Source organism: Brachyhypopomus gauderio, chromosome 18 (genome assembly GCF_052324685.1).
Source record: "Brachyhypopomus gauderio isolate BG-103 chromosome 18, BGAUD_0.2, whole genome shotgun sequence".
In the NCBI taxonomy this organism is placed as follows: domain Eukaryota; kingdom Metazoa; phylum Chordata; class Actinopteri; order Gymnotiformes; family Hypopomidae; genus Brachyhypopomus; species Brachyhypopomus gauderio.
Window position 1 is genome coordinate 4,658,492 of NC_135228.1, and position 12,995 is coordinate 4,671,486.

Sequence of the window (12,995 nt, forward strand, 5' to 3'; positions counted from 1 at the left end):
ATAGTTTTCGGGTTGATCATTGAAACGACTCAGTCCACTTGTTACCAGTTGACTCCTTATTAGAAACTTAGCTATGTCTGATATGTTGCTGTTTACGTTCTGGCTGGGCGTGTGGTGTGGGGAATAAGAACTGACCTCTGGTTCTCTTTTGAATTGAAGCTGATCCATTCCTTGTGAGTATTGGTTAACCTGTGACACGTGTTGCTCTCTATCCATCCGCTGTGATACAGGAGACTGCGTATGTGGCTGCCGTGGGCCGAAACATTGCTGCATCCCATTGTCTGGAGGGGTGCTCGGTTGTGCTGGAATGGAAGCATTGTGCCCCTGAATGTGCGTCGGTTGGGCAGGTAGTTGTGGTGCTTGAGGGGTTAAATCTAATTCTTCTTCATAATGGCTATGTTCTATGTGAGTGTGGTTAGCAACATATTCGCTGACTTTCTCTTGCACATTCTGTTCTTTGAGTAACGACTCAAAACTTGCCAAGCTACCACGATAGCTTCCTTCAGCAGTAGCGGCTTCCATGACAAGAGCTTTGGCAATAGCTGCATCTGCATCTCTGTCTTGATGGAGTGCATCCAATTCAGCTTCAAGGCGGGCCTTCTCAATTTTTTGTTATTTTTCTTTCCTAGTGTAGGCTGCTCTAGCCTTAGCTGCTTCAGCATCTGCCCGTGCCTGTGCAGCTGCTATGCTTATCTGTGAAGCCCGTGAGCTTTTAGTTCGGTGAGAGCCGGATACATGGTATCTAACTATCAAGGACTGTTCATCAGCGTCCTTTAGTTGTACTTCTTGCACAGAAAGCTGCTGCAGAACCTCTTTATCTTCCTCCATCTTCTGATGAGAGGCTGCCATTTTACTGTACTGTTCTTAGAGCCAACAGCCAGCTAAACTCATCTCTTCAACGAATCCCCCAAGAAAGAGGCAGGTCTCGTAATAAGCGAGATTTATTGAAAAGAAGGTAAAACTGAAATAAATACAAATACACCAGGTAAGTATAAATAATGTCTAAACATCAGCTATGTATTAAATAATAAGGTATTACAAATATCTACACAGATAGATAGGCCAGGTAGGTAACTAAATGCTACATTTAGCTTAGCTAAAGTACTAATTAGGTCTATCGTACCTTGCACAAGGAATGCATTACTAGCACTTAATAGCTGTTTTACAGTTTCCACATTAATTAACTTATTTCCTCACAAAATAAATAAACCATTTATTTACTCATTAATTTATCCCTTTTACATGTAAATCAACATAAATATTCTTACTGGCAATGCCACACCAAAAGAGCAAGATAATTTTTCAGAAGAGCTGAGCTGATGTATGTCCTTCCCTTTAAACAACTAAAAGAAAATGGCTATTCCCCTGAACAGCAGTGACATCATACCTTCATTGCTATGTCAAAATAAAAGCCCCTTTCCCAAAATATATTCCCCGTGGCATCACATTCATATATTATATTTATTTATAAAAAATTATTTTCATTATGATTAAAAGTCATTGTTTCCAGTAATAAAAATTTCCATGATGTAATTTATTGACACGAGACAGTACTCTGCATTTACTCAATTCTTGAGTAGTGTGACGTACTGATCAGGCAGACAAGAATCCAAGTATGGAGAATAGCTGCTTTTATTGAAACAACGATCACAGAGCAATCGAACAGGGGTGAGTTTCCCAAAACATTCTTAGCGTACGAGGTTAAGAAGTACTTAGCGCTAAGAACGTTTTGGGAAACTCACCCCTGCTGAGTTACTTCGTTCAGGGTGTGCTGTGCAGGAGTATCGTGAACATAGTCAGGACAGTCCAGGATCACGCCGGTGAGACAGACGCCAGGAGGTACAGAGGGACTAGGCAGGGAACGAGGTCTAGGAGGAGAGCAGAGGTCGGTACACAGAAAGGCAGTAACACGGAAAGAACGCTTGGTACGTGGCATGGCAACAATACTTCGCAACCCGGAAGAGAGAGGAGGAAGCTTAAATAGTTGCGAAGGGTAGAGGCAATGAGCGGCAGGTGAACCACATCTGCACGGAGATCATGTGTTGTTCCTGACAAGTAGCTTATAATCAAAGTACTTTTTTACTTTTACTCAAGTAAATTTTTGGATGCATACTTTTACTTTTACTTGAGTAAAATTTGGTTCAAGTAACAGTACTTTTACTTGAGTAAAATTGTTGAATACTCTGCCCACCTCTGCCGATAACTGACCTCACTTTTTTATTTCCTGATACACCAGGGCAATACCTAATCCAATCAGCAGAAACCCAGTGATCAAAGTTCCAAATAGATACACATCGTCAATGTTATCCAGGGAGAGAGACGTAAGACACAAACTACGCCACGTCCCTCATGAGTCAAACACATATCCAGCTGAGAACGTTCCGTCCGGACATGTGGGTCCTCCCATCCCATCACTCCTCGTGGAAAAAATAGTATCAATTGCGTTGAAAGACCACTTTAATTCCTGAAGAGCAGCGTCAGGGTTCTGATATGAGACAGAGAAGCTAAGTCTAAACCAGGGAGTGCAGGGTGTTACGGAACAGCTCCGGACCCCTCCTTTTGGGAGTGTGTTTCGTCTGCGTCTGGTTATGTCCGTATATGTATTAAAGTGGGTGTGGATTGTAAGGATTGTACACACAAGGGTAAAACCAGTGGACTCCTGCACCACAGATCCGACATGTGAGCAGGACCATGGGCAGCCACACGTCCCAGTCTTTCTGGTGTTTGTTGGTGACCATGGCAAGCTGGGTTGCCAGCTTGCGGTAGATCGCTCTACTAAGCCATCACCCTGTGGGTGTAGTGGTGTGGTCCTGGTCTAATTTATTCCCAGCATCTTGTGCACTTCCCCCATGACCTCGGATTTGAAATTTCACTCCTGGTTGCTGTGCAGCTTTTATGGTACCCCAAAATTAAAAAGTATCAGCACGGGTGACCTGTCCGTCGGTCTGAGCGCCATGTAGCGCCCAGGCTCAGGGTCGCACGTGTCAGCCTTTGCGCAATGTCTGCATCCTCCATCTAAGCACGGTCTGCGTGACAAGGCGTCTGCATTACTGTGAGTTTTACCTGGCCGTTGTACGATGGAGAATTTAACACTATAAGCACCGCGCCTCATTTACATACTTATACCTAAGCGCGGAGGGCCGGTCATCTGACCGCTTTCACCACCTACTACTAGCGCCATGTTGTTTTCACCGCTACGTCTTTACACAGGGAAGCTGGTACTGACACATAATTAACGATAGATTGCGTTTTGCACAAAAGGAAGAATGAGCTGCCCAAACAAAATATTCGTAATGGTGACATTTGCACATAACGACAATATGTTAACGAATTAATGTGACTAAATAACCTTTTAGAATCAGTGCCTTGTGACCTTGTTTTCAGTAGCTTCCCCATTGTGCGTTTTGTTTAGTTTCATATTGCATTTCTTGGTTTGTGCGAAAACGTAAATGCAAAATATTGTTTTAGTTTTTTTTCTTGATTAGTGTAATAGTTTGCTTGGTTAGTGTAATAGTTTGCTTATTTGTCTGTGTGTTATTCTGTTGGCATATATGTCACTAGATTATCATGTTGGTATGACACACCACTAACCCACTGGCCCGCACCCCCACTGTGAAGCGTTAACGTCTTTTGTCTTGCTAATGCAACAGACTGCGCTGGAACCTTCAACCCCCACATCCACAGAAAGCTTGTTCAGTACTCAAAGTACCAAACATGAAGGCCGTAGACTGAGCCAAAGCAAGTTTATTTGTATACTCAATGCCATTTCAAGTTTTAATGTCTAAAAGTATATGTTAGTGTATTGCAGGCTATGGTGAACATAGCAAATCTACAAAAAAATGTCTATAATGTTTTATGTTAGACAAAGAACAAAAAGCACAAATAGGCTAAATTAATTACAAAATTATAATTATAAAAGGTAGGCTATGTACCTTTGCGTAACAAAACCCAAAATTATTTAAATGATTGAATGCGATAGTAGATGGCTTCACAAATATAGTTGCCTCTCTCCTCTCGATAATGTTCACTTTGTTCTCTCGCTGGTACGGCAGGCCCCCTACTGGTCGCCCCCATCTACAGCGGCAGCTGTCCTGTCAAATTGTTGCGTTGTGTTCGTCCCTCGGGTGGGCGGAGCCCATGATCCGTCTCACCTGAGGGTCGTTTGTTTGCCTATATCTGTCTTGTTTTTGTACCAGTTGACCGCTGGTTATTATATCCTTAATTTGGATCAGTTCACGGGATTTGGTTTGCGCACTTTTTCAATTAAACCATCCTTTTTCCTTGAGACTTGGCGTGATCGCTTCCATTTTATTTCGCTCACCTTGCCCGTCACACTAAATATTAAATGACATACGAATCTTTGCGACACCTGCTGGCAGAAAATAGAATCACGGTCTTGAAGTGTAGGTGATTACAGCAATATTACAGAGATACGAGCGAAATCGATTTAAACTTTTTTCGATTTAAAAGATTTAAAATTTAATTTAAGTAGGTCGAACAGACACGGCGCTTCTAGTAAGACGTCACAGCGGTCAAATGACCGGCGCTTGGCGTTTCTAGTGTTAAACTCTTGCAGTCTGGCTCAGGATCACGGAGGTTCAGGACAGGGCAGGCACCAGAACATATACAGTGGGGGGGCCTCAGAAAATGTCGGGGTGGCGAACGTAAGTTGTTGAGCGAGGGGGGGGGGGGGGGGGGGTGGCGAACGTAAGTTGTTGAGCGGGGAGTGGCGTGTAACAATTTTTGAGCGGGCGAGGGGGCGCCATGTAGCGTTTGTTGTAAAATAAATGGGTCTTATTATTTACATTGAGGGGGCGACGCCCCCTTTCGCCCCCCCGTGGCACCGGCCCTGGTTCAGGAGCCACTGTAGTGACGTGTGATCTGTGCGTAGCTGCAAAGACACGGCGTATACGTATGGCCTGAAGTTCTCTAGGTGACCACTCAAACATTGTCTTGCTGCAATCTCCATGAATCCCCAGATGAACATTCTGTAGTAAGAGGCCAGGCCCAGAAAGCTCCTAACCTATTTGGTGTTTGTTGGGTGAGGCCAGTTTTTCACCGCTTCTGTTTTTGCCGGGTCCATACCGATCCCCTCGCTACTGATGACGTACCCCAGAACATTAAGCCGTCACTGTAGAATGTTGCATTTTGTGGGGGTTAAATTGGCCTGGCGTATTTTTCCCAGGACCATGTCTAGGTTAGCTAGCGCTGCTTCAAACGAGCCCCCGTATACCAGTACGTCGTCGAGGTAAACAAAGCATTTGGAGCTTGGAACCCCTTTCAGGACCCTCTCCATGAGCCGCTCAAATGTCACAGGTGCATTACACAGCCTGAAGGGCAGCACGGTGAACTGCCATAACTCCCTTCCAACGGTGAATGCCAAACGCTCTTTAGCCAACTCGATTACGGGGACCTGCCAATACTCACTGTGCAAGTCTAGGGAAGTAAACCATGCTGAGCCTACGAGCAGCTCGAGGGACTCGTCAATCCTCGGCAGTGGGTACGCATCGATTTTTGTGACTGCGTTGAATCGCCTGTAATCTACACAAAACCTCCAGTCACCATTTTTCTTTTGTACTAGGACCACAGGTGAGGCCCATGGGCTGCTCGGAGGCTCAATAATGCTGGCTTCAATCATGTTATTAATTAGTGCCTCAACTATCCTGCGCCTCATGAATGGCAGGCGGTGGGGTCTGGAATGGATCAGTTTCGCCAGTCTCTATGTCATGCGTGGCTAGACTGGTCCTAGAACAGTCATTATCTGACAGCGCGAAAATGTCCATATATTTCTCTAATAGGGACCAAACCCTATTCCCTTGTTCGGAGTCGAGATGGCCCACACAACGAGTCCCTCATGGCCCTAGCAACCTCCGGGTGTCCGAGCTTGTCCCGTTTGTTGCACCCATGTGCTGGCTCGCTCCCTGAGTGCACCCCAGATGGTCTGCCACCAAACAAAATAATCCCGGTACCACAGAGTATGGCCGCCCCTGCATGCCTTAAAAAATCTAAGCCCAGGATAAACTCATCACAGGTGTGGCCTAGCCAAAACTTCTGGATAAAAGGCCCAAGTTATAAGTCTACGCTCGCCATAGTGTGGTCATGGAGCACCACCCTTTCCCCCGATACTGTAACAAGGTTTAGACGCTCCCCCTTAATAATCCTAGCCTTAGCCCCAACTGCCCGTGTGTTGTATCGCAACACAGAAATGGCTGACCCTGTATCAATCAAGGTACTCACCTATTGGCAGTTTATTTTCATGGGGGTGTAGAATCCATTGTGTTGCTAGAAGGTGGCTCACCGATCCGCGCATTCAGCGCACTGCGCAGCACGAACAGTTCTCTCAAGTTCTCGTCTTTTAACTCAACTCTGCCCAGTCTTAAAGCCCGTCGAATTGCGGCAACAGAGAAATCAGTGCATTCTGGTCCGGGCTCCATGCTGTCACGCTATGACGGCCTTGCGCAGTTCGCTTCGCAGATTTCAAAGGTAAATTAAAAGTTTTCAACACCATACCTGCTAGTGATGTGTCGGTCATGAACAAACCGACTCAAAGAGCCGGCTCTTTTAATTAAGTGAATGTCGAGAGCTGGTTCCCCTCCAAGATCAAATTTGTCATTCAACAAATCAGAGAACAACAACAAGCAGAGGAACCAATCATCGAAGGGTTATACCACCAAGCAAGGAGGGGAGGGGTGCATGGGGTGTGCACAGTGCTAGCTCATGGCAGACGGGAGAGTGGAAAGGTAGAGCGGGAGGAAGAAAAATTTAAGAAAGGAGCGGTATTTGGCTGCACTTTAAAAGCCATGATAACGCAACGGCAGAATGTCTTATTTGCAAGAACAAAATATCCTTTCATGCAGGATCCACTAATAATCTTCATAGACATTTGAGAACGATACATCCACAGTTCAGTAAGTTATTTTGTAACACCTACCTTTTGGCATCAATTGGCCATATTTCATACAAGTGATGCTTTAATAAAGTGTTTAAATAAAAAATAATTTATTGATACAATTGAATGTGTGAGTGCAATCAGTTATAATCAGTTATTACAAGGCAAGCATGAAAACAATTGGCCACAGCAACACTCTTCTTGAGCTTTTTTTGCACTCTCTTGTGCATATAGTCATGTAAAATGTAGGTAACATTGTTCTTTACCACTGGAAATAAGTGGCAAAACAAAGAGCCATTTGGGAGCCAAAAAAGCCAACTCTTTATGAAGAGCTGAGCCAAAAGATCCAGCTCCATAAAAAGAGCCGAAATTCCCATCACTAATACCTGCCATCATTCCTGGAGGCTTAATACTCTAGCCACTTGACATCTCTGTGAACCGCAGCTTTAAGGCAGTATTGCGTCACCTGTGGGAGCAGTGGATGCTGGATGGAGAGCACAGCTTCACGGCAACTGGGAGAATCAATCAATCAATCAAATTTTATTTATATAGCGCTTTTTACAACAGTTGTTGTCACAAAGCAGCTTTACAAGTGCTGAGTCCTAGCCCCAGTGAGCAAGCCAAGGGCGACAGTGGCAAGGAAAAACTCCCTAGTTTTTTTGCATGAGGAAGAAACCTTGAGAGGAACCAAGACTCAGGGGGGGAACCCATCCTCCTCTGGCCGACACCGGTCACCATGACAACAACAACAATTTAGACAGAAAGAAATAAAGAAAAGGAAAAGATGTAATAATGTCCATCATGGTGTAGGCTTATCCGGTCAGGCAGTAGGTGGCTGGCACTTGATGAATCGCTTGTCTCTCCTCATCTCATTTTTCCTCGAGCAGGCGGGTAGCCATGTGGAGAAAATAAAACAGGGAAAATTAGCTCAGTATGAGGTCATATATAGGACAGATGGAATTAAACACATTTCTGGAGTGTGGCAGCAACTCCGGCATTAAGTTAAACTATTACAGCCTAGCTAAAAAGGCGGAACCAGAAGCATAGGCTTGGGGGCATTCTGAGACAATGGCATCCATCCACTGCACTGTCAACAAACTTGAGTGACCACGAGCAGTGACAGGACAACAGCACCAGCGCCCCAGTCTACCATAAAACCCTTCGTCTATGAACCCCTGGATCTGTACCTTTATCTAAGGGGGGATGTTAATTATCAAACGCTAAACCTGGATGTGGGTGGGGGAAGGTGGGTTTTCAACCTAGACTTAAAGATTGTGACTGTGTCAGAGTCCTGGATGCATTTTGGAAGGTTGTTCCAAAGCTGGGGGGCCTTATAAGAAAAGGCTCTTCCCCCTGCTGTTACCTTATTAATTTGTGGAACTAATAAAAGACCAGCACCCTGTGATCTTAGTGGACGTGGGGGTTCATAGTAGGAAATAAGTTCCTGGAGGTATTCAGAAGCAAGCCCGTGCAGTGCTTTATATGTTAATAATAGAATTTTAAAATCAATACGGAATTTAACTGGGAGCCAATGCAGGGCTGATAGGACTGGTCTGATATGCTGAAATTTTCTAGTTCTGGTCAGAACTCTGGCTGCGGCATTTTGAACTATTTGAAGTTTATTTAGATTCCTATTTGAACATTCTGGCAGTAGTGAATTGCAGTAGTCTAATCTAGAGCTAACAAAGGCGTGCACCAATTTTTCTGCATCATCCTGTGATAATGCATTTCTTAATTTGGCAATGTTGCGGAGATGTAGAAAAGCTATCCTAGTAGTGTTATCTATGTATTTATCAAATGATAGGTCGGAGTCGAGTATGACGCCTAGGTTTTTGGCTACTGTGCCAGGTGTAATGGGGTAGTCTGCAAGATTAAGCATTAGATCTGAATTTTTTGTCTTGCGGCCTTGGGGCCCAGGAGGAGAACTTCTGTTTTGTCCTCATTAAGTTGGAGGAAGTTTAGAGACATCCAGCATTTAATATCTCTTACACAGGACTCAATTTTTCCTAAACTGAGTTTGTCACGCAACGTTCTCGGAAGTAATTGAATGGATCACCAAAGCATGGGCTTCTGTGAAAACCGAAAGCATTCTGCTGGGATTCAGAAAGGCTGGAATAATTGAAAATGCAACTCACGACGAGTCTGACAAAAGCAACGAAGTGGCGCTTCGTCCACCTCCGGAGTTGGCGGAGTTGTTTATAAGTGACACTGAGGAAGAAGAGTTCAATGGATTTTATGATTTGAAGTGAGATAAACTTTGATAAAAATTGTTTGATAAACATGTTAGCATGTTCTTTGTTATAGTTTGTTATCATTATCTGATACCTCTGTTACCTTAACTTGGATTTTATCAAATAAAAAAAATTAAAAAATGCGACTTATACTCCGGTGACGTATATATGTTTTTTTCTTCATTGTGAATTTTTGGCTGGTGCGACTTATACTCCAGAGCAGGGGTGGCCAACCCGCGGCTCGCGAGCCGCATGCGGCTCTTTGCCTGGTTTCGTGCGGCTCCCCAGCCGGTCCGCGGGCTCACCTGCACTAACGGGGCGACACACTGCTACATTTTCGTGGTGCGCGGTTTGTTTACAAGCCTAGCGAGCCGCTAATACTTTTAAAATCGCCGTAGTGGAAAACACGCATTTGACTGTCTTCACAGCTAATAATTTTAACCCCCCCCCCCCCCCCCCCCCCGCTCGACAACTTACACTCGCCCCGCCCCCCCGCTCGACAACTTACACTCGCCAATGCATGATGTGGCTCTTTGCCGTTACACAGTACAAAAAATGGCTCTAGGTCCCAGGTTCAGCTTGGCCCGAGGCACCAAAAACTGCCCCGTTGGCTCCCATGTAAATTCCTCAATTGGCTTTTTCATAATTTGTCTCTGTGTTTAACTTGTCATAAATCAGACAGTATTGGGTCAGACCCCTCACACTTAGTATTGGGTCAGACCAAAATCATTGTTCTCATACAATCATCATCTCATACAATCTCATCAGTTAAGCAATAAGTTAAATATGTCCCGAACTACGACCGTTTAATCTGATGCAAATCAGATTAAACAAGGCTTCTCCACTCAGAGAAACAGAGATAGTCACAGTTATTTTGAATGTCTCTCCCCCCTCCCCCCACACACACTTACATACATCTCTCTCATACCCACTCCACACAGTCACACACATATACACAACACACACACACACACACACACACACACACACACACACACACACACACACACACACACACATACATGCACACACATACATTCATACCCACTCCACACAGACACACACACTCCTCACCCACACACACACATACATACATCTCTCACACACACCACAAAGACACATACATGCCTAAGGAGGTGTTGTCATACACACAATACACCCTGTACACCTTCACACACACAACATATGCATCACATATGCCATACACATTATAGACCTTCATACACCCCATACAGTTCCATGAACCATAACAGACACTAGACTCTACACACATTGTACTCTAATTCTCTCACAACCAGTAGCTCCCCCTCCCAAACACACACATACATCTGTCTCTGACACACATCACTCAGACACAGACACATACTTAATGAGGTGTTGTTCACAAACACACACACACTCACACTGTACACATTTTCAAACAAACGTTAAACACTCACCTTCTTTCATGCCATACGCACCTTCATTCACACACCACACAGATGCATACCTACATAGACACACAAACACACATACACACTATGCACACAATACACTTACTGTACACACTTTCATATACACTGCACACGTGTCGTACACACTCACACTCACCTTCTCTCATACCATATACACACCTTCATTCACACACACTCACATACTACACTCAGACACATACTCAAAGAAGTGTTCTTCAACTACACAGACACACAAATGCAGACAGACACTATACACACACGTGTACACATTGTACCCATTTTCATAAATACTGCACATACCTTAACATCAACTTCTTCTTCTTCTTTCGGCAATTGCCGTTTAGGGGTCGCCACAGCGAATCAAACTCCTCCATCTGGCCCTGTCCTGAGTGTCCTCCACTGACACACCAGCCACTCTCATATGCTCTACCACTGCATCCATAAACCTCTTCTTAGGTCTACCTCTCCTCCTCTTGCCTGGAAGTTCCATCCTCAAGACCCTCCTACCAATATACCTCTCCTCCCTCCTCTGTACATGTCCAAACCATCTCAATCTCGCTTCTCTAACTTTATCTCCAAAACATGCTACATGTGCTGATCCTCTAATAAATAAGAACATACCTTAACATCAACAACAACAGATAAAGGGATGAAGGGCTCCACTGGAATAACCATTGAGGGAGCAGAGGTCCTTTTTGGTATTCCCGAAGTGGACATGTTTGTGCCTACCTGATGGGCCTTATCTATGCCCTGGAACTAAGCTACCCTAAGAAACTGAAATACACCTTTGAGGTTTTTTAGATCTTCTTAGACAATATAATGTCCTCAAGCTTATTTTGCATACCTAAAAGCCACACAGAAGGTCAAGAGTTTGAAGGTTTGTGCCCTTGTCAGGTTTTATATTGTTTTTAATTTGTACTTTCTCAGGTTCTCTCAATATGCTTTCTGTCCTTTTTGTTTTATAGTTGAAGAAAAAATAATAATACAATAACTGTCACGGTGACAGCTCCGGACCCTTCCCTGTGGGTGTGTCATGACGTCGTCTGCGTGCTGCTATGTCCATGTTTGTACTTCCGTGGGTGTGGGTTGTTTGTGAGCGTGTTCGTTTGTTACACCTGTGCCTTGTCTCGAGGTCACGTGGGTCTGTGTAACTCACTTATTTAATGTGCGTTCGCGCAGTGTCGTGTGCTCGTCTTTGTCTAAGTTTCATGCCAGTGTGAGTGTCACTTGGTTGTGCTTGCGCCACCGCAGTGAAGCTACGTGTTCAGTGCCAAAGTAAAGTTCGTGTTTGCACCTTCTGCTACGTGTCGTGTCCGTTCCTCCGCACGTCACAGAAAGACGAGCCAAAGAGAGAGAGGTATGCCTGGATACGCCACCCGGGCGCCTAAAGGGAAGAGAAAGAGCCGTCGCCACCACGGCTCTTCCCCGGTCCGTCACCACGAAGCCCCCGTCTCCGAGCAGGAGATGATGAGGAACCCGTTGTGCGCGTACATGCTCTGCGCGGCTCGGGAAGCGGAGGATGCGGAGATGGCAGAACACCTACGCCAATCCGCGGTCCGCATGTGGAGGGACCAGGACCTCGCCGCTTCCCTAGAGCCCCCGCACCGGGCGGTAAGAGGCGGCAGGACCGAAACCCCGCACGCGTATTCTCCCATGCCAGTGCCCGAGAGCGCAGAGCAAGGAGAGGATAGCGCGCTACTCCCGGTCTTCCCCGAGGAAGAGGAGACCGAGGAGCCGTTTTGGGTGGGCATGGGCGCCTTTTCCCTCACCCCTCCCGAGGAAGAGGAGGAAGAGTCCTATCCCCCCTCAATGTGCTCGAAGAGCACGGTGGATTACGGGGGTGAGGAAGGCAGTCTCCCACCGTCTGAGGGCGAGACGGAGGGGACGGACTCCGAGGAGGAGGAGTATTCCCCGTCAATGTGCTCACGGAGCACGGTCTGCTACGGAGAGGAAGACGTCAGTGCTCCGCCATCGGAGTGCGAGGCGACAGGCGTGGACTCCGAGGAGGAGTATTCCCCGTCCGTATGCTCGGAGAGCACCGTTCGTTACGGGGGGGATGACGTCAGTCCCCTCCCATCCGACTACGGTGAGGAAAGCGAGGGGGAGAGCCCTCCGTCTGTATGTTCGCTCCCGACGGTATACAAAGGGGGAGGGGGCGGACCGGACAGTTCGTTCGCATCGGTGAGTGGGGATTCCTGCGAGGAGGAGCCCATGGACCACTCCCGATGCGAGACCCCCGCTCGGTCCATGGACTGGAGCGTGGCCGAGGAGGAGGAGCCGGAGATGGACACCACCCCCGATACCGGTCCAAGAGGGGGCTGGCCTGGCAAGGGAGGGGCTTCCTACGGGAGATTCCCGGAGAGGGAGCGCCGGCAGGCCTATCGCGCAGCAAGCCCCTACGGTTCTCCCGGAAGAGGTAGT